Here is a 22,414-nt window from a genome sequence, read left to right on the forward strand (position 1 = left end):
TGGTCTGCGAACAAAGGAGCGATCCTTTCCGTAACGATCAAGCCACGTGACAGTGTAGAGAAAAATAAGAGGAAAAGAAAAATAGTGTAGGGACTTTCAGTTATTTATGTTGCTTGGAAAGAAGAAAAAAAAAACGATTTTGTTTTCGATAGAGATTCAGACGAGACTGCTGTAGAGAAGAAAAAAAAAATTAAACAAAAAATTCTTTCGATTTATTTTGCGCCTTTTTTTTTTAAATGTCCAGATAATACAGTTCAGAATTTATTTGTATATTTTATGCGATATATAAAACTGGTATAAAGTGGGTTTGTTTTCCAAGTTTAGGATTTCCTTCTCCCTGAAAGCTCCTTTATAAAATATTTGAAATCATTGAAAAAGATATTTTTTAAAACCTGACGATAAAACTTGTCCTTTATCATCACAATTTTGCTACTTGCGAACTCCTTTATATTCATATATTTATGTGATATGCATAAAAAAAATTGAAAAAGGAAGAGACCTGCGGCATAATAACTGGTATTTCAGAGAAAAGTTTTTCATTTGAAATATTTTTGCTCTGGTGTTTATTTAATCAGTGAATTTCTCTGGTAATTTATACTTTACTCTTACACAATTTTTAAATATCAATAAAAATACTTTTTTATAAAACTGAATTTACTTTATAGAAACTTTCGGATGAAATCTTGTGGCATTTTCCAAGAGTTGAGCAGTGAGAAAGTGTGGGCGTTCGGACAAACTTTTCAAATGCAAGTGCAATTTACAGTATATTGTACAAATATATATTCCAACAAAATATTTTTGAATTTTCCTAGCTTAAAAAAAATATTAAATTTCTAATGACTGAATACTTGATTATTCAATTTGCTTAAAAATCATATTTTTTTCTTTATAAAATATTTTGCTTGAACCAGATACTTTTTTGTCAAAAAATTTAAATGCTCACTAAAAATAATCGTTATTAGTTTAAAGATCTAGAAACCTTAGTCGTCAGACGCACTTTTTGAGTGTATTCCTTAAGTTGTTACCCCTCTACAGTATATTTCCTAATCGAGATTCAGACGTTAATTTGTCCTTTCAAGATTTTATTCTACATTTTTCCCCTCAAGATACTGTTCACTAGGTCTTATCCCACTGGTATATATCCAGTCAGTGTTCTGGTGAGATCTTGTCAATTCGAGATTTTAGTCCATTCAAATTTCAGCACTACGATAATTTTATTTTATAACCGTCGTTGAACAGCCGAACAAATTTTACGGGTTTACGACTACTAATGTTTAACTCCGTAGCCTTATAGTTTTGAACCCAATCCAGAAGACAAGGGAACTTCTGGATCGAGTATGGGGAGAAATTTGCCTTCGTGGAGGACTTTTTGATGGAGCTAACCCACATTTGCGTTACATGGAGAGGAAGAGCACGAGAACCTCACACGGTCAGCCTGTCGGCAGGGGGACTCTAACCCATGATCCGTCTACCACTGAGGATATTTCACGTCAGCAATGTGGTTGATGCAAGACGGATGCGGAATTCGTATCGACTGGGATTCGAACCCGGTTCGCCTCATTGGAACGCGAGTGCTCTATCCTCTGAGCCATCGCGGCTCGCACTACGATAATTTGACCAATCCGGATTGCTGACCACGAATTGGTCCTGACTAGCTTTCTAGTGGTATCCAATCCACTTATAAATCCAAAATAAGCCCTGACATGGGAACAATGCAATAGAATTACATAGAATTACAATCTTTTTTTAATCAAATGCAAGCGTCAATTTCTATAAAATCGAAGCAATTTCATTTGTTCATTGGATGGAAATATTACAATTTATATTCCTTCTTTAAAAATTTATACTGGTTAAGCTACTTTGATCTGATCTAGTTTAGATCGGCGTCTTTTAAGAGCCCTGGTCTGCCCATGAGGGTACAAGATTCATCAGGATTCATTACCGGGAGATTATATAAAATCGAAATTCTACCCTATTAGATATTGCCCACTCGATATTGTGTCTCACTTCAGATTGTATTCCTATGTGGTATGATTCCCATCAAGATAGTATCTCACAATATATAGTCCACACTAGAACTAACTCTTCCACAAATGATTTTTCCTATTCAAGATTCTTTTTCGCGATTTTTCGTTCAGTTGGGGTCATACTGCACGAGATTTCGTCCACTTGTTAAACTCTGCTCTATAAGGTTTTGGATACTCGAGGCTTTGTCACGCGATGTTCAGTGGATGTCAGATCCCATGTGGTTTCCGCGAAATGTTATCTTGCCAATCTCGACTGCTCAAGAAATTTTTCTCACAAGAATTTGCACACTCTAGGTATTCTATTCCATGAGATTTTGTCCACATCAAACTTTACAGCACTAAATTTTATTCATTTAGGACTTCAAGTCATGGGGTTTTGCTCACCTGCAACTTGCCTACAAGTCTTCAGGATTCTATCCAAGAACTATTTATGGTTTTGCGCAGAGGAAAAAAAACTAGGAATAATGTTTTCTGAGTAAAAAAATGACCGTTTTACCAACAAACTAAAACATACGATAAAAGATAAGCATGTTCATTTTTAAGCTATTCAAACTTTTTTTTTTTTTTTTAACATTTCATAGCAAAACTTTCTTCAAGACGAGGCATAGAGGTATGGAGCGAAAAATAGAAACCCTAAATAACTTTTGTTCTATTGATGTTAAGATGCAATTTTAAAGGTTCGTGGAATTGACTTTAAATTTAGACTTATTAGTTATAACAGAAGATATTTTAAGATACGAAACCAGATCCAAATTCGTGCTTCTCTGAGTAAGTATACTTTATTGACGATAGATTCGAATTGAAGATCCTAAAACTAAGAGGGGGGCTTGTCGCAATCTGAAAAATACTGCTCAAATTAATTACGCAGGGCCCTTAAGATTGCATCTTGGTGCACAAATATGGTGTTTAGAGCATCCATCCTACTACGAATCCAGAGATCCTTGGCTTGATTCCAGCCAGCAGCCATCGAACATCTCTCTTGCACATTTCTCTCTTGCACATTTCTCTCTTTCCATCGCTCATCGAACTAGGCTTAGCAGCAGATGGAAATTAACCATTGTAAAATTATTTAATATAATTGACAGATCTTTAAAAATTAAAATATAATTATTCTTCTTGAACAACTAAGAATAACCCCTTAACGCATAGATTTTTTTGAAAAAAACCGGTCCAAAAAAAGTTGGTTTTTTTTTTTAATGTAAAAAAACACACTTTAGAACAAGGTTTCCATTTGTTGCTGCTCCTGGTTCAACTTCTCTTTTCGTAGACAATTTTGATATACTGCGCTTTTGTTCCGTGGAAAAAGGTTATATTTTATTCTTGAATAAATAAGTGTTATAGCTTACAACCTATGTAATTGATTTACCTATGTAAATGATAAATATCAATAAAACAATTTTTTTCTTAACTTTCTCATTTTTGTTTTCAATTCTCGAGAAACAAACATACATTTTGAAACGGCGAACCTTAAATACATATATAGCAGATGCATAGCAGAGTAGAAGACTATAACAAATTCGCGCCATCTTGTAATGCATTGTAAGCAATCAAATGATGATATCCAAATTTTGCAAAATTTCCATTTTCGGAAGCGACGATAATTCATAAATGGTGTGAATATTCGAGATCTTGGCTTACGATATCTCCATTGCTGGTGTTAAGACATTAACTGTTCTTTTTAAAGTGTATATGAGAGCCGTTTTTTCTCACAGGTTAGAGCGTTCATCGCCCAATGAGGTGAACCGGGTTCGAACCAGCGATGACTGGTCGATATGAATTCAGCATCCGGCTTGTACCGACCACAGTGCTGACGTGAATATCCTCAGTGGTAGACGGATCATGTGATAGAGTCTCCTTGCCGTCAGACTAACTGTGGGAGGTTCTCGTGGTCTTCCTCTCCATGTAACGCAAAGGCGGGTTAGTTCCATTAAAAAGGTCCTCCAGGAAGGTAAAATTTCTCCCAATACTTGTTCCAGGAGTTCCCTTGTGTTCTGGATTGGGTTCAGAATTATAAAGCTACGTAGTTAAATTAGTAGTTATAAACCCAAAAATTCAATCGGCTGTTCAACGACAGTTGTATAAAATAAAATAAAATAAAATAAAATAAAATAAAATAAAATAAAATAAAATAAAATAAAAAAGTGCATATGAGCGTTTAATGTGGAGTCAACTTAAAATTAAATGCTCTTCAACACAATTTTCTTAGAATGCTCAACTCTAAATTCGAAAATTTAAGATTTATGTACTTAAATTCAATTTTTTCACGCTTTGAGAACGATTATAAGTTTGTAATTTTTAAGTTTGCATTTTTGTAGTAATAAAAGAACTTATCGATTGAAAAAGTACATTTCAGACTATTATTTAACTATTTTATGAATTTCATTTCGTAATTTGAAATCCTCAAGATTGCTGATTCTTAACTAAAAATTAATTTTAATTTAAAATTAAAAATTTTTTCTTCAAAACTATTTAAGCAAATACGAAATATATTTCTTTGAAATACCTGCTATAACATTAATGAAAAGAAAGTAAAAAAATTTCTCGTAATTATCATTATTATTATTTTTTTTTTACCTTTAAGTACGAAGTCGATATTTCATCTTAAGAAAATTTATCTTAATCTCTATATTTATGTTCATAAAGGATTCTATTCCCCCCTTTTTCCGAAAAAGAACTCTTCACTAAACCAATAATCTACGCCAAAAGACTTGTCATTAAAGCTCCAAAGAGGATATTGACGAACTTTGGCGATGAAATGAAAGTGCTATAATATTTGGTCTTTGGCATTAGTTGTTCTATACTTTTATTGCTTCTAGGTGGGCGGGATGTTTGACTGTCGGCATTTGTCGCCATAATTGATATCAAATGAGTTTCCAGCTGCTTGAAACATTTTGTCACGTTTTTCAGACCTTGAAATGCGTTTTTATTCTCAATTATACACAGCTGGGTGGCGACAAGCACTTATGCCAATTAGTTATGTTGAGGTCGAAGCGTGAAAAAGAATTTTAAAACGGGAAGATTTGATCCAATGGAATTATTTGATTCAATGGATTGTAATTGAAATGTCTAAATACAAGCAAATGCATTGTAGGAAATTACCTATTAAACATTACTAATTGGAAAATTGTATTGTCTTTGATTTTTGGGAAAAATCTATAGAAGTTTTAAAAAGTATAAATCGTTATTACAATTTAATAAAGCAACGCCTTTTTTTAAAAAAAAAAATTGCATATAGATGATATGTCGCTGGTTCAAAACTAAAACACTTCTGCATTCACTTCTCATTCAAATAACATGAGAGGTGAGTGCAGAAGTGTCGTTTTAGTTTTGAACCAGCGATATAGCTAGCTGCTCGAATAATATTCGATCATCCATCATTCGATCACTTGAAAATAAAAAACATTTAGAAAATTGAAATCTAAAATTTAAACTAAAATCCAAGATGGCGTTGCGAGAAGAAACTTAAGCTTTGGCATGTTTTTTTTTTTTTTTTTTTTTTTTTTTTTAAATATTTGTTGATTTTTTTAGAAGTGATGTATTTTATTTACACTCTATTACACGTTTCCCAATGGACCCATGTCTAAGAAATAGTGAGTTCGATCCCCGCCCGACGTGTAGTAAATGCTGACTGGTGCACGTTAAATCTGTCGGGGTCACAAAGTCGTCCAAGTCCCCATAACAAATCAATACCTCTAGAGGTACCCTTGTCTTCTGGATTGGGATCAATATTACAAGGATACGGAGTTGACCATTGGTAGTCGTCAACCAAGAATTGGGTCGGCTGTTCAACGACGGTTTTAAAAAAATTTTTGTTGAAGTCAATAGAGTTTAAATTAAGGGAAAAATTTTCATATTAGAGTAGGAAAAAAAATATTTAATATAATAAATTACTACTGAGTAAAGCAAGACGGAAAACATTTAAATCTATTTAATTACTTGCGAAAACCAAAATAAGCTAAAAATTAATAGCAAAAAACATATTTAGGTTTTATCAGACAATGAAATCGGTTTTGATGCTGTCACTACTTCTTCCGTTGTGTTTCGTTCAATTTCGATTTTGTTTTATTTCTCTCTTTAATAGCAATTTAAAATCCCTAACGTGTATCCCTTTTTTACGTTACTTTTATAATTCTATTATGAGAAAAAAGCATGGTCAAGACCTTCAGAATATGATGAAATTTAACGTGTTTCTATCCCAGTAGGAACATCAAAAGCACGCTAACTTTTAAATTTGAAGCAGAATTTTTATTTAATACATTTTTTCATGCTTTTTTTTCTCCGTATTTCGTATTATTTTAGGTCAAAACAAGTGAAAGCTACCATATTTAGCATTTTAATAATTTATGGTTATGAAGTTCAGCATGATACACCAGTGTCTTTCTCTGCGTTATAGGTGAAATCTTCCAAAGATGACTTATGTATTTCTTCAAATGTGATTTATTTGCTGTTATTTAGATCTAAGCGAAACAATTATTCTTCATTGACATTTCTTTTAATTTACGAAATCAATAGTTAATACATTTTTGAAAATGAATGAAAAGAAAATTGCGTGTTTTGAATTTTATATCTTAGTACAAATATAATTCCGATAATTTAATGAATTTTTAAACAACTATGATACTCTTTTTTATAATTAAAAAATACCAAAGTATCATCTCGCTCGTAATTAGAGCGTCAGAAAAAAATATATATAAAAGAGACACCTTTGTCCCATCTGCGTCAAAGGGTTAATATGTGATAAATGTTAGTAGTTTTAACATGATACCTTTGAATATGGCATAGAAACCATTTATTCGATTAAATTTAATTTTAAGTTTTGTATTTTTTACTAATTCTGTGGTACTAACAGCTAAGTTTAAAAGCCACAATTTTCGGTAAAACGTTACCATATGAGAGGAGAAATATTAAGAAAAAAATTGGATAAAATGTGAAGTTGATCTAGTTACATCTTTGTTACAATGTTCCATCAATGTACAAGATTTTGTACAAGGAAGTACAAAATCTTTACGACATTTTAAGTAGCAGCGCTAAATAACAACTAAAATAAACATACTGTACTTACAAGTTTCACTGTCTGATTATCAGATCTTGCGAATATTTTTTTAAAAATTGTTTATGAATAGCGATGGACAAAATAATTTTAAATCAAGTTTATAAAACATAAAACTAAGATAGGAAAATATAACATTTTATTACGTAACATAAACTTTGCGTCAAATTTTCTGTAACTTCAAATATTCAAGAAAACTCTCCCAACTAGTCGGGAGAATCTAACATGAAAGAGGCTTCATGCATGCGTTCTGAACTTAATGCAAATGTATGACACATGATACGATTTTTTTTAAAACAAATTTTGCTGCATACAACTGTAAAAAGAAAAAATGATAAAAATACGATACACAACCTTGCATAGGCAAGGAGCAAACTTTCAACTATTCGCCCAGTATATTAAAAAAAAAAAAAAAATCAAAACGGAAGTCTTGTGGAGTCCCCCTATGACGTCATAGCAGTCCAGATTAAGTGTAAATCAATGCATGCATATCATCAAAAGGAAGTTATAATCGCCTCTTATTATACTGCCATCTGCTGATAATAGAGAAAACCTCAAAAGGAATAACTTGAATAGTAAAATTCAAAGAACTTAAAGTTTTATTTATATTAATAATAGTAAAAATCAAAAAAAATAAATGATAAATTATATAATAAATAACTACAAAATAAATCATCGTCATCATAGTTAGCCAGGCAGTTCAATGTGGGCCAATGCCTTCTTTCTGAAAATTTCTCCATAACGACATCCGATTTATCTTTGATCTCCAATTCTTTTCATTAATTGCAAGAAGATCAGACTTCACCGAATCAGTCCATCTCAACTGCGGCCTTCCCCGTTTTCTTGTTCCAGTGGGTCTAAAAAGCAGTATCTTTTTTGTTGCATTGACATCACTCATTCGAATCACGTGAGCCTTCCAATTCATTCTATTTATTTTTTATATATTTAATAACATCGGGTTGTTTATAAATCTTGTATCAAAGTTAAATCTCCTCCTCCAGTTATTGTTTTCTATTGCACCACCAAGTATACTCCTAAAAAAATAAACATCACCCTATAATTTTATTCATAAGCCATAACAACACATTTACAAACCATGACAATACCATAATAGGTAATCCACCTAATTCCATTAAGTAGTGAAAGCAAAAATTAGACCCTCTCCCTTTCTTGTCATTACATCATACGGGGGAAGGGGGTGAAAACAAAAAAAATGACGCACCCGGGTGTAAACTTGACACTGTCAGCGAACGACGAATCTTCTCTCTCATGTTCGAACAAACTAGGGTAAAAATTCCTCCCCAGTAACTCCAGAACAGAAACTGAGACAATACCCGCTTTCCTTACTTACTGGTGTATAATATCAGTTAAGAGTAGGGTGTAGACAAGGGGAGGACATTATGGGGGGGAGGGAAAATGAAACTGACTGGCGACGAAGGGGAGGGTGAGCCGGATCGATCGTTAATTGCATTAAACTTCCGCCCTTGATTTTGCTGCCTTGCAAGTAGGCTCCAGCGATGAGAAGGCTTTCGTCATCATTGTTTTCAACTTCTGCGCATGCTCATTAGGGATGACAGAGTTGTTTAGAGTCTGTGAGGGGGGCTTAATGAGGCGTCAATTAGGTACCCACCGCACTCACCACCAGTAACCTCCCCCCTCCCATGCATATTCCTGACTCTTTTACGTATATTATAATTTAATGTGGTTCTGTGAACTGGGTTTTGTCGAGATCAGCCTTTGTCTTAGATGATGGCTTCGCGAGTCTTTAATTAGGCTTGTTAAAATGCATAGGAATAATTTTCTTAAAGAGGAACAGGGCAATGTGCAACATGTTATGAACTCCATCAGTGGAAAACTTGGAGTCACTTAGTATGATTATATAGTTAGGTTTTTAGTACATTATGTGGCGGATGATAGTAATCTTGCTGAGTTGAAAGTGATGCTAAGTAATATTGATAACGGTACTAAATTCGGATATGAACTAGAAGCATTATTACATTGTCAAAGTTTTGGCTGAACTAAAAACCACAGTAAAAACACAAGATCCAAATTTATTTAATTAAATTGTAACAAACCGATGCGAAATCAAAATAATAATATAATAATTTTCTTAAACAGAAATAGGTAATTTACAACATCTTATAACTTCTGTGAAAGACTTAAATATTATTGTAAGTAGTAGTCATATAGAATGATAGTTAAATTTATAGTACCTTATGTAGTTAAGTTTTAAGTACCTTATGTAGCTCGATGATTGTACAGCTACTGATATGGAAGGAAAGTTAATACTGTGTTGACAATATTCTTGCGCGTCATCAGAGTGAATTTCGCCTGCTTGGCTGAACTCATTTCAACCAAAATTCTGCTTCCACGAAATGAGTTTTTTAGAAAGGCAGAAATAACTGATTTTGTAGGGATCAAATTGAGCTCGCTGCCTTGAGATGTAAATTATCACCCTTAAATTTTACAGATAAATTTGTCAAAGTCTTTCTTAAATTCTAGCAATCTGTCTCTCAGAGCTACATCTCTGTTTTCGAGGAACTCAAGTCGAAAAGATTCAAATACCTATTGAGACAGAAGCTTTTGGAAAGCCAGCGAATCTCGGTGTATAGTAGCAAGTGATTGAATTCTTTATCGTTTTTCTTTCACAGCTGTCTAAATAATCAATCGTAGAGAGCATTACAATGAATTTTGTTCACAACAGATATGGCATATTGCAATGATTGATGCAAACGGTTGCTGAGATTTTCCCCTACTAAATGCTTTCTGTGAATCACGCAGTGAACAGTTAAGACATCTGGTACCTTCCTTTCCAAAAGGGCAATGTCGACCCACCATTGCAGGAGCCTGTCAGTAGTAATAGACATAATATTCGCAAGAGGAATGTTTTTCTCTTTAAAATAATCTTTGAAAGTATTAAAAATAGATTTACCTGTGATATCTACAATCAAGCTTCTTGCATAAAGCATCTCTTGAATAATTTTTCCTACCTTTACAAACCGGACCTATGCCTACAGTAAAGCCTACATTATCTGGCAAGGTTGATTTATCAACTTGAAGGGAAAATTCGTTGGATATCAAAAGTTTGCGTAAAGAAATTTCAACGTCTTCAGCCAATTCATCATTTCGTCGCCGCACTGTATCGTTGCTTACGGGATATTTTTTTATTACAATGGATGCGACAGGATGGTGTAAAACTGTTTTTGAAACTTCCTTGACAAACGGCTGTATCAACTCTGCTCCGATGGTATGAGCTTTCCCAGATTTAGCAATAAATTTTGATATAGTATAAGAAGCTATTAAACCATCTTCGCATTTTTGTGATGAGGTTGCTAGTAACCCAGAGACCGAAGGTGCCTTCAGAAGCGTGAAAAAAGATGTTCGTGAAAAATGTCAAATCTTTATTTTGTTTTTCAGGATAAGTTTTTTGCAAATGCTCCTGATAACGATAAGATTTCATTACCTCATTAGATAAAACTTTATTATAAAGTAAAGACATGGGTAGTTGAGAGTTCAACAGTGATTGAACAAATCCCAACTTCAAGTATGTGGCACTGCATTGATGACACCTCTTTTTATTAACCGACATTGTTGGTGGCAGGGGAAAAAGCTGTAATGAAGCTAAGAAAAACCATTATAAGAAACACAGGTCAAATCAAAAATTCATACTGAAAGCGAAATGACTTCAATTTTCTCAAATGGCTTGAATAAGTCAAAGGCAAAAGGTGCAGACTCATGCGCTGAGGTTTGTTGGTTCGGATCGGAGAATAGGTGCCGTATAAGTTCGTTTTATTGCTGGTACAAATGGTGTATCGGATAATCTTTATTTATTATATTAATTTGATTTTTTTTTCTCTTTAATATTAATTTTAGATTAATTTTATTTTTTAAATAAATTTTAATTTAATAATTTTATTTCTAAGTTTTAAATTTTAATGACAAAACATGCTCATCGTCCCCTACCGCCCAAAACATACTCAACGCCCCCCTACTGCCCAAAACAAGTTCACTGCCCCTCAGCACACTCTCAACGCCCCCAGGGGGTCGGTATCGCCCCCGATGAGAACCAATGGTCAAGAGTATTTCTGTCTTCTGAATTGCGTTTGCGAATCTTTAATTAAACTTATTAAAATGCATAAAAACTATTTTCTTAAAGCGAAGTAGTTGATGTATAACATGTTATATAACTTTGGGAAGAGACCTGAGTCCCTCAGTATAATTATATTTAAGTTTTCTTAAGCATTGAATGATAGTAATGATGTCCCGGATTTGAAAGCTAAATAAAGTAAGATTTATAGCTGTGCTATCCTCTGGCATAAATGTTTGTGTTAGAAGCACTATGTGTGTCAAAGTTATAGTTTAACTTTAGTTTTAAAAGAAAACAACAGACTTCAACTTAGTGTATTTAAGGAAAGTTAAATATTGCGGTTCAATGACAAAATGAGGCGGAAAGTTTGCTCATCTGTTTAGCGTTGAATAATTTGATGTGGATGACATAGTGCGATTTTTAACCCCTTTTTTTTCATTTTTTTTTTTAAATTAGAAAAAAACATTTATTTAAAATTTTTTGTTCCAGGAAAAATGAAGCCATGGTGACTCAGATGATAGAGTATTCGCCTTCCAATAAGGTTACCCCGGTTCCAATCTCAGCTACGACTGGTCGATACAAATTCCGCTCCAGGCACGCACCGACCACAGTGCTGCCGTAAAGTACCCTCAGTGATAGACGGATCATGGGCTAGAGTCCGTTTGTCGCCAGGCTAACCGTGGGAGGTTGTAGTGGTCTTCCTTTCCATGTAACGCAAATGCAGGTTAGTTCCATCAAAAAGTTCTCACCTTTCAAAAGCACCTTTTAAGCCCTTTTCAAGCACTCAAAAAAATATTTTAAGCACTTTAAAAAATATCATAATTAGACAGGGTTAGCAAGTTTATGACAATTGAGGATTTTTTCCGCATCCGGCTTGCACCGACCACAGTTCTGACGTAAAGTATCCTCAGGGGTAGACGGATTATGGGTTAGAGTCCCCTTGCTGGCAGGCTAACCGTGGGAGGTTTTCGTGGTTTTCATCTCCGTGTAACGCAAATGTGGGTTAATTCTATCAAAAAGTCTTCCACGAAGACAAATTTCCCCCAATACTTGATCCCGGAGTTCTCTTGTTTCTAGATTGGTTTCAGAACTACAAGATTATTGAGTTAAACATTAGTAGTCGTAAATCTAAGGCTTATGTCGGCTGCTCAACGACGGTTATAAAATAAATCAAGAACAAATCAGTTTTATCTCAGTTTCAATTCTAAAAGTTTCCTTACTTTCTGGGTTGAGTTTTGTTTAAAAAGACAAGGTTGACGAAAAATTTGTTCAGTCATCAATGGGTTACATATATTAGAACAGACTGAACCTCTGCAGTGCCTAAAAAATGTTCTGCGGAGCCCTAGTGTCGAACGGAAAAGTCACAGGACTTCCGAGAGTTAGACTTTTTTCGAACAACGATGATTTTTGAATTCTGTTATTATATTTATTTTCAATCTATAATATATTTAACAAAAAAAAATTCTGATAACAATATACTAAAGTATGCAAATTATATGATTTTGCAAAATATTGTACCCCACCGTACAAAATAAAATAACTAAATTCAACAAAAGCAAAATATATTTCCCCCAATACCATTGTCAGATTTTATAGCAGTTCTTTTGTTTTCATTTCAACAAAAACCACAATTGAAATTACTCTTTGCAATTTAAATGCATTCACAAAAAAGAAGTTTAGAACAAGACTAGACACCCTTCCTTGCAGGTTGAACCGTCTGGCTTTAATCTTTTAAGACTTACTGATAAAAGTTGAAAAAATATTTCTTTTTAATCTTACAAATAATTATTTTCAAACCAATTTGTAACCCTACCTTGATTTATATGTTCACAATTGCTACTGAACTTTATTTATAAATTCGGGGTTCCTCTAAGAAAAGGTCGATTATTAGAGTTCCATAGCTTAAAAAAATTGGGAAACGCTGGTCAACCTTACTCTCAGTGTGATCATGCAAAAAGTTTGCAATTTTCAAATTTAATTGTATAAAACATTCACGGATTTGTTTCATTTTAAAAATATTTCTTTTTATTCTTTTAAATAATTATTTTCAAAATGATTTGTAATCCTAGTTTAATTTATATGTTCACAATTGCTAATGAACTTCATTTGGTTTCCTTTGAAAGTCGGGGTCGAGGAATAATCTATGAAACAGTGGTTTCCAACTGGCGGCCCGGGGGCCGCATTCGCCCCGCGAAGCCTATTTTTGCGGTCAGCGGACAAAAATATATTAGTTGTCTTTTTTTTGCGGACAATTTTCGTAAAAAATCTAGATGGGTTTAAAACAATTTTCTCGTAAATAAAAACCTAATTTCTTCGTTTCTGTGAAATTTAACATACCAACGGTGCAAAAAAAATTATTTCTCAGGTTTGAAATCCAAAAAAATATTTATTCAAATACACAAATAATCATGTATGCTGATCTTTTTTATTTCATTTTTTTTGTACTTTGTAAATATAATTTAGCATGTGTGTATCAGACATTTTCTCGAAGAAATTCTCCGATTTAACTTTCTGAAACCCCTCATTTTGGACAAAAATATTTACACACACATTTGTAAATTTGAAATTTAAAATGTAAATATCTATTCTCTGGTGGTTGCAGCAGACAAACCTCAATTTTCTCATTGAACATTTTGTGTACTACTATGTAAGTTTTAACGCCAACCGTTTTAAAATTTTATATCTTAAAAATTAGATATGTGTTGCACATTAATTGTTTAATACAAAGGTGCACATTAAAGTTATTGTAGCCCGAATTTTTTAATATGCAATTAAATATTTTTAAAAATCTACCTCTTATTTTAATTTGTAATTCAATACTTTTGTTTCGTACAACTTCATAAAAATCTGACAGTAATATTCAATGTTCCTTCAAACATAAAAGAGTCCTACATAAAATGTTGATGAAGTTGCGGCCCGCCATTTGATTTGTGTTTTCAATTGTGGCCCCCGGCCTCATGTAAGTTGGAAACCCCTTCTCTAAAAGAAGGTCGATTATTGGGGCTCCATTATGCTGAAAAAGACTAGGAATCGCTGGTCAACCTTACTATTGGTGTAATCGTGCGAAAATTTTATTATTTTCTTATTTGCATTGAAGCAATCAGGATTTTGTTTTTTAATTAAAAAAATATTTCTTGTTATTCTTTCAAATAATTACTTTCAAAATAATTTGTAACCCTACTTTTATTTACATGTTCACAATTATTATTGAACTTCATGTATAATGTCGGGATCGCTCTAAAAAAAGGGAGACTATTATGGTTCCATTGCTGAAAAAAATTGGGTCAACCTTGCTATCGGTGTGATCATGCGAAAATTTCGCAATTTTCTTATATGTATAACGCAATCACGGATTTGTTTGATTTAGAAAGTCCTCCATGAAACAGTGTTTTTGCCTCAATGTCAAACACAGGAATTCCCTCTTGTAAGAACTAAAAATACTACAGAAATTGTTAGACGCAAATTAGATTTGAATCAGCTGTCCAACATAGACTGAAGTGTATTTGTTTTTTTGTTTCCTTTATTTTAAGAGCTCATCTACCCTGGCAATAAACTTATAATAATGCAGAAAGAACATTATTGAGGAAAACGTGTTTACTCAGCAGGAAAACAAAGGAATATACCTGACGATCAGACCAGAGTCAACAAGTAAAATAACATAATGGCCTAAGTAATAAAGTAGTTTCACATCTAGTTCATTTGGCGATTGTGGTTGTACGTCTTTCGTTAACTGTGCATACTTAGTATAAAATTGCAAATCGTAACAGAATAAAAAATTCCGAGCAATACTCCTTAGATAACAATGATTTATCTATATATTTTTTAATTGTTTAGACTAACGTTATCATTTTTAAACTGTTACGTAAAGAACTATTCAATCAATGTACAATATACTCTCGATATCTCAAAGTTAAAGGGAAGCAAAAATTTCGAGATATCGAGTTTTCGAGATAATATGTAAGTTCAGAACTAAATATGTTCAAAAAAGTAGAAAAATGTATTCTGAAATATTACTCTAAAAAGTAGAGTCATGAAACATAAGAATAACTACTAATAAATATGTATGTCAAGGTGCTTGACTATAAATCATTTTTAAACTGTTACGTAAAGAACTATTCAATCAATGTAACTCTCGATATCTCAAAGTTAAAGGGAAGCAAAAATTTCGAGATATCGAGTTTTCGAGATAATATGTAAGTTTAGAACTAAAAATGTTCAAAAAAGTAGAAAAATGTATTCTGAAATATTACTCTAAAAAGTAGAGTCATGAAACATAAGAATAAATACTAATAAATATGTATGTCATAATGCTTGACTATAAGTCATTTTTAAACTGTTACGTAAAGAACTATTCAATCAATGTACAATATACTCTCGATATCTCAAAGTTAAAGGGAAGCAAAAATTTCGAGATATCGAGTTTTCGAGATAATATGTAAGTTCAGAACTAAATATGTTCAAAAAAGTCGAAAAATGTATTCTGAAATATTACTCTAAAAAGTAGAGTCATGAAACATAAGAATAAATACTAATAAATATATATGTCATGATGCTTGACTATAAGTCATTTTTAAACTGTTACGTAAAGAACTATTCAATCAATGTACAATATACTCTCGATATCTCAAAGTTAAAGGGAAGCAAAAATTTCGAGATATCGAGTTTTCGAGATAATATGTAAGTTCAGAACTAAATATGTTCAAAAAAGTCGAAAAATGTATTCTGAAATATTACTCTAAAAAGTAGAGTCATGAAACATAAGAATAAATACTAATAAATATATATGTCATGATGCTTGACTATAAGTCATTTTTAAACTGTTACGTAAAGAACTATTCAATCAATGTACAATATACTCTCGATATCTCAAAGTTAAAGGGAAGCAAAAATTTCGAGATATCGAGTTTTCGAGATAATATGTAAGTTCAGAACTAAATATGTTCAAAAAAGTCGAAAAATGTATTCTGAAATATTACTCTAAAAAGTAGAGTCATGAAACATAAGAATAAATACTAATAAATATATATGTCATGATGCTTGACTATAAGTCATTTTTAAACTGTTACGTAAAGAACTATTCAATCAATGTACAATATACTCTCGATATCTCAAAGTTAAAGGGAAGCAAAAATTTCGAGATATCGAGTTTTCGAGATAATATGTAAGTTCAGAACTAAATATGTTCAAAAAAGTCGAAAAATGTATTCTGAAATATTACTCTAAAAAGTAGAGTCATGAAACATAAGAATAAATACTAATAAATATATATGTCATGATGCTTGACTATAAGTCATTTTTAAACTGTTACGTAAAGAACTATTCAATCAATGTACAATATACTCTCGATATCTCAAAGTTAAAGGGAAGCAAAAATTTCGAGATATCGAGTTTTCGAGATAATATGTAAGTTCAGAACTAAATATGTTCAAAAAAGTCGAAAAATGTATTCTGAAATATTACTCTAAAAAGTAGAGTCATGAAACATAAGAATAAATACTAATAAATATATATGTCATGATGCTTGACTATAAGTCATTTTTAAACTGTTACGTAAAGAACTATTCAATCAATGTACAATATACTCTCGATATCTCAAAGTTAAAGGGAAGCAAAAATTTCGAGATATCGAGTTTTCGAGATAATATGTAAGTTCAGAACTAAATATGTTCAAAAAAGTCGAAAAATGTATTCTGAAATATTACTCTAAAAAGTAGAGTCATGAAACATAAGAATAAATACTAATAAATATATATGTCATGATGCTTGACTATAAGTCATTTTTAAACTGTTACGTAAAGAACTATTCAATCAATGCACAATATACTCTCGATATCTCAAAGTTAAAGGGAAGCAAAAATTTCGAGATATCGAGTTTTCGAGATAATATGTAAGTTCAGAACTAAATATGTTCAAAAAAGTCGAAAAATGTATTCTGAAATATTACTCTAAAAAGTAGAGTCATGAAACATAAGAATAAATACTAATAAATATATATGTCATGATGCTTGACTATAAGTCATTTTTAAACTGTTACGTAAAGAACTATTCAATCAATGTACAATATACTCTCGATATCTCAAAGTTAAAGGGAAGCAAAAATTTCGAGATATCGAGTTTTCGAGATAATATGTAAGTTCAGAACTAAATATGTTCAAAAAAGTCGAAAAATGTATTCAGAAAAATTACTCTAAAAAGTAGAGTCATGAAACATAAGAATAAATACTAATAAATATATATGTCATGATGCTTGACTATAAGTCATTTTTAAACTGTTACGTAAAGAACTATTCAATCAATGTACAATATACTCTCGATATCTCAAAGTTAAAGGGAAGCAAAAATTTCGAGATATCGAGTTTTCGAGATAATATGTAAGTTCAGAACTAAATATGTTCAAAAAAGTCGAAAAATGTATTCTGAAATATTACTCTAAAAAGTAGAGTCATGAAACATAAGAATAAATACTAATAAATATATATGTCATGATGCTTGACTATAAGTCATTTTTAAACTGTTACGTAAAGAACTATTCAATCAATGTACAATATACTCTCGATATCTCAAAGTTAAAGGGAAGCAAAAATTTCGAGATATCGAGTTTTCGAGATAATATGTAAGTTCAGAACTAAATATGTTCAAAAAAGTCGAAAAATGTATTCTGAAATATTACTCTAAAAAGTAGAGTCATGAAACATAAGAATAAATACTAATAAATATATATGTCATGATGCTTGACTATAAGTCATTTTTAAACTGTTACGTAAAGAACTATTCAATCAATGTACAATATACTCTCGATATCTCAAAGTTAAAGGGAAGCAAAAATTTCGAGATATCGAGTTTTCGAGATAATATGTAAGTTCAGAACTAAATATAATCAAAAAAGTCGAAAAATGTATTCTGAAATATTACTCTAAAAAGTAGAGTCATGAAACATAAGAATAAATACTAATAAATATATATGTCATGATGCTTGACTATAAGTCATTTTTAAACTGTTACGTAAAGAACTATTCAATCAATGTACAATATACTCTCGATATCTCAAAGTTAAAGGGAAGCAAAAATTTCGAGATATCGAGTTTTCGAGATAATATGTAAGTTCAGAACTAAATATGTTCAAAAAAGTCGAAAAATGTATTCTGAAATATTACTCTAAAAAGTAGAGTCATGAAACATAAGAATAAATACTAATAAATATATATGTCATGATGCTTGACTATAAGTCATTTTTAAACTGTTACGTAAAGAACTATTCAATCAATGTACAATATACTCTCGATATCTCAAAGTTAAAGGGAAGCAAAAATTTCGAGATATCGAGTTTTCGAGATAATATGTAAGTTCAGAACTAAATATGTTCAAAAAAGTCGAAAAATGTATTCTGAAATATTACTCTAAAAAGTAGAGTCATGAAACATAAGAATAAATACTAATAAATATATATGTCATGATGCTTGACTATAAGTCATTTTTAAACTGTTACGTAAAGAACTATTCAATCAATGTACAATATACTCTCGATATCTCAAAGTTAAAGGGAAGCAAAAATTTCGAGATATCGAGTTTTCGAGATAATATGTAAGTTCAGAACTAAATATAATCAAAAAAGTCGAAAAATGTATTCTGAAATATTACTCTAAAAAGTAGAGTCATGAAACATAAGAATAAATTCTAATAAATATGTATGTCATGATGCTTGACTATAAGTCTAAATACAACAAAAATAATTTTATTTTCAAAATTAAGACAAACATTATTATGCATTAAATAGAAAAGAATTGGTGTACAATAAACTTCGTGATATTTCTGAAAAAATTCGTTTTATATTTCGGAAAAAAATCAACACAGCAAGGATTTTAGAAGAAACTCTCAAATTAACATTAGGTGAATATTTAATGTTAAGGGGGAAATATTTTTTTCAAATAACAAGGATTTCGAGACATTGAAGTTAGAGATATCAACAGTATACTGTATTTTAATTAGTCCTTCATCCCTTGAGGTTCCTAAATCTGCATATGAATAAAAATCTTACGTAGATAGTCATCTCAGATTATGCATAATTAACAACATTTCACATTTTTAATGTGGTCTTGAGACATTAGAAGAAGTTTCAAGTTATTTTTAAGTCATTATTAAGTTAAATAATAAATAATGAATAAACATTGATATTTGCATAAAAATAACAATAGTTAAAGTACTGTAGCAAAGCAAAGGTATTGGAGCTGAATTTATGTGTAAAGGGTATTTGAAAAGCTGAAACTATTCGTAAGCTACAGAAAATAGATATGAAAAGTAAAAATAAACAATAAGGAAATAAAATATATTTAATAAAAATAAAATGATAAAAGAAATAAATCGATTAGGTAAATTAAAGAAATAAATTTTTATATAAAATAAAGTCAAATAAAATGATAATATATAATAATGAAATGGAATATTTAAATATTGAAGAAAATTAATTAATATTATTTTAAATTTTTTCAATAATTATAATATTTAAAATTTATTTCGCCTCTATCATAACTGAAACTTTGATATCAAGATTTTAAAAAAAAAAATCAATATGTTACATAAAAATTGATTTCGCACATTTAAACTTATCAAAAGTTCAATTGGCACAAAAAGTTCAAAATAATATGCAAATAATAAATATTTTTTTTCCAATGCCCACCTGTGTTAACATCCGTCAATTCAGGCATTTACAGGGCGATTTTATTGGCCTCTCTTTCAAGGGCACCATAATAGGTAGACCAACGTCACAGTGAGGACATATAAAACAGAGAAGGAAAGAACATCCATGCCTTGCCCGGGATTCGAATCCAGAACCTTTCTGATGCAAGGACAGTTCCCTGCCCCCTACACAGGCCGGTCGGCTAAATGATAAATATAATACATACATAAAATAATGCATTTACCTATAATAATAATACGTGCATAATAAAGAAGAAAAAAATTGTTCTCGATACACTTTTAGGAAATATCGTATTAAAAGAAGAATCAGAACAAAATATTGAAAAATAATACGCAACAGTTAAAATAATAAATAAACTAAATTGTACCTTATCTCTATGGAAGAACCGTTTAAATGAAGAAAACACAAATTTAAAGTAATATTAGAATTTAAAAAAAAACTGTTTTTAGTCGTTTGTAAGAAAGATTTTAATAAAAAAGAAGCAGCATAATACTACTTCGAAATAACACATAAATTATATGATAAAAAAAAATTTCCGTTACACTCTAAAAAGTATCGTATTAAAATAAGAATCAGCCTCAAAAAATAAATCCTACATTTAAAAAATATCAAATAAATGAAAAATAAAATTGTTTCCTATTCTCTCAATGGTAGAACTTATTAAATGGAGAAAATACAAATTCAAAATAATATAAAAATTTAAAAAAATATTTTGATAAAAGAGAAGCAGCACAAAAAAGTTCAAAATAATGTATAAATTGTAAGATAAAAAAATATGTTTCCGATAAACTCAAAAAAGTGTTGTATTAAAAAAAGAAATCAACAGAAAGAAAAATTAAAAATAAATCACAAGTTAAAAAAAAATTAAGGAATAAAAAAAAAAATTGTTTCTTATCATCTACATGGAAGAACTTATTAAATGGAGTCAAATATAAATTCAAAATTTTATAAAAATTAAAAAAAATTTTTTTTTAGTCCCTTACAAGCAGTATCTTAAAAATCTTAATAAAAGGGAAGAAGCACAAAAAAATTCAAAATAATGCATAAATTATAAAAGCAAAAAATATTTCCGATCCACTCTAAAAAGTATCGTATTAAACGGAGAATCAAAACAAATAAAAATTAAATCATAAGTTAAAAAAATTAATAAATGTAACAAATTTTTTCTTATCCTCTCTATGGTAGAACTTATTAAATGGTGAAAAATATAAATTCATATACTAAAAGAATTAAAAAATTTTTTTTTACTGCCTTATAAGAAAGATCTTAATAAAAGAGAAGCAGCACAAAAAATTCAAAATAATAAGTACATTATAAGAGAAAAAATATTTTTCCATTCCACCTGAAATTAGAATCAACACAAATAAAAAAAAAAAAGTCAAAAAATAATAAATTAGAAAAAAATTTCTTTATCCTCTCTATGGAAGAAATTATTAAATGAAGAAAAATGCAAATTCAACATACTATAAAAATTTTAGAAAAAGAATGTTTTTAGTGCCTTAAGATCTTAACAGAATTTTAAAGTATCTTCATGGAATTTTAAAGTAAAATAAAAATTAAAAGTAAAGTTCTTCATGGAATTTTAAAGTAAAATAAAAATTCAAAAAACAAATTTTTTTTATCCCCTATAAGAAAGATCTTATTAAGAAAGAAGCAGCACAAAAATTAAAAATCATACATATGTTAAAAAATAACGAAAAATATTCCCGATCCCTCACAGAAGAAATAGCTAAGTTGTAAGCAAAATTTCACGGATAACAAGTTTTTATAAAATAATGAAAAACAAATATTACGAGGTTCTTCCTTTCGTGTCTTTATCATCAATGATCAATATTTCGAGTAAAACTAATGGTGACAGATCGTGCGAGAGTGACACGAGAAAATTATTTTACTCATATATGCCTCTTACATTCATTTAAAAGGGATTGAGAGGGGGTTGACGGTGCAAAACACTCGGCTTAGGCATGCTTCGCAGACCGTAATTTCCTCTACTCCGTTTTTGATTGCCTTTGTAAGGGAAGTGTTATTTTTTTTCCCTCCTCAAGGTTGAAATAATTACCTTGCTTCATTTGCAATGGTTTTTGTCGAGACATAAATCACAAAATCGAGAAAAAATTAGTTTCATTTTAGAGAAAAAAAGAGTTTTGTTTCATCAGAAGAAGCATCTATTAGCCATCGTTTTGACGAGTTTTCTCATTTGACCATAGTTACGGTCAAAGCTAAAGCAATTTAGGGTGAAAAATGAATCTCGGAGAAGAACGATATAAATTAAACTTTTAAATAGAAGGTTAATGATGTTAACCTTTTCTTTCTTTTATCAACACTTATTTCTCTAGATAAGGTTTATATAGATTTAACCACTGTTGATTGCGACGATATTTATGTATATATATATATATATATATATATATATATATATATATATATATATATATATATATATATATATATATATATATATATGTATATATATATATATATATATATATATATATATATATATATATATATGATTTTTGATGATGATTTTTTAACGAACCATTACAGAGATTAGT

The 22,414-nt window shown here is 30.5% G+C and overlaps 1 long non-coding RNA gene across 1 annotated transcript; it reads right to left on the bottom strand.

Moving 5' to 3' along the window:
* Nucleotides 1-7,818: 7,818 nt before the first annotated feature.
* LOC147812973 (uncharacterized) lies at nucleotides 7,819-21,962 on the bottom strand. Its single transcript, XR_015432264.1, has 3 exons — nucleotides 21,653-21,962; nucleotides 19,839-20,040; nucleotides 7,819-8,111 (listed from the first exon to the last, which is right to left on the bottom strand). It is a non-coding gene; the product is annotated as an uncharacterized LOC147812973 (long non-coding RNA).
* Between the last annotated feature and the right edge of the window lie 452 nt (nucleotides 21,963-22,414).

The sequence above is a fragment of the Parasteatoda tepidariorum genome, chromosome 3 (assembly GCF_982258835.1).
Source record: "Parasteatoda tepidariorum strain Cologne lab strain chromosome 3, Ptep-v5.0, whole genome shotgun sequence".
Classification (NCBI taxonomy): Eukaryota; Metazoa; Arthropoda; class Arachnida; order Araneae; family Theridiidae; genus Parasteatoda; species Parasteatoda tepidariorum.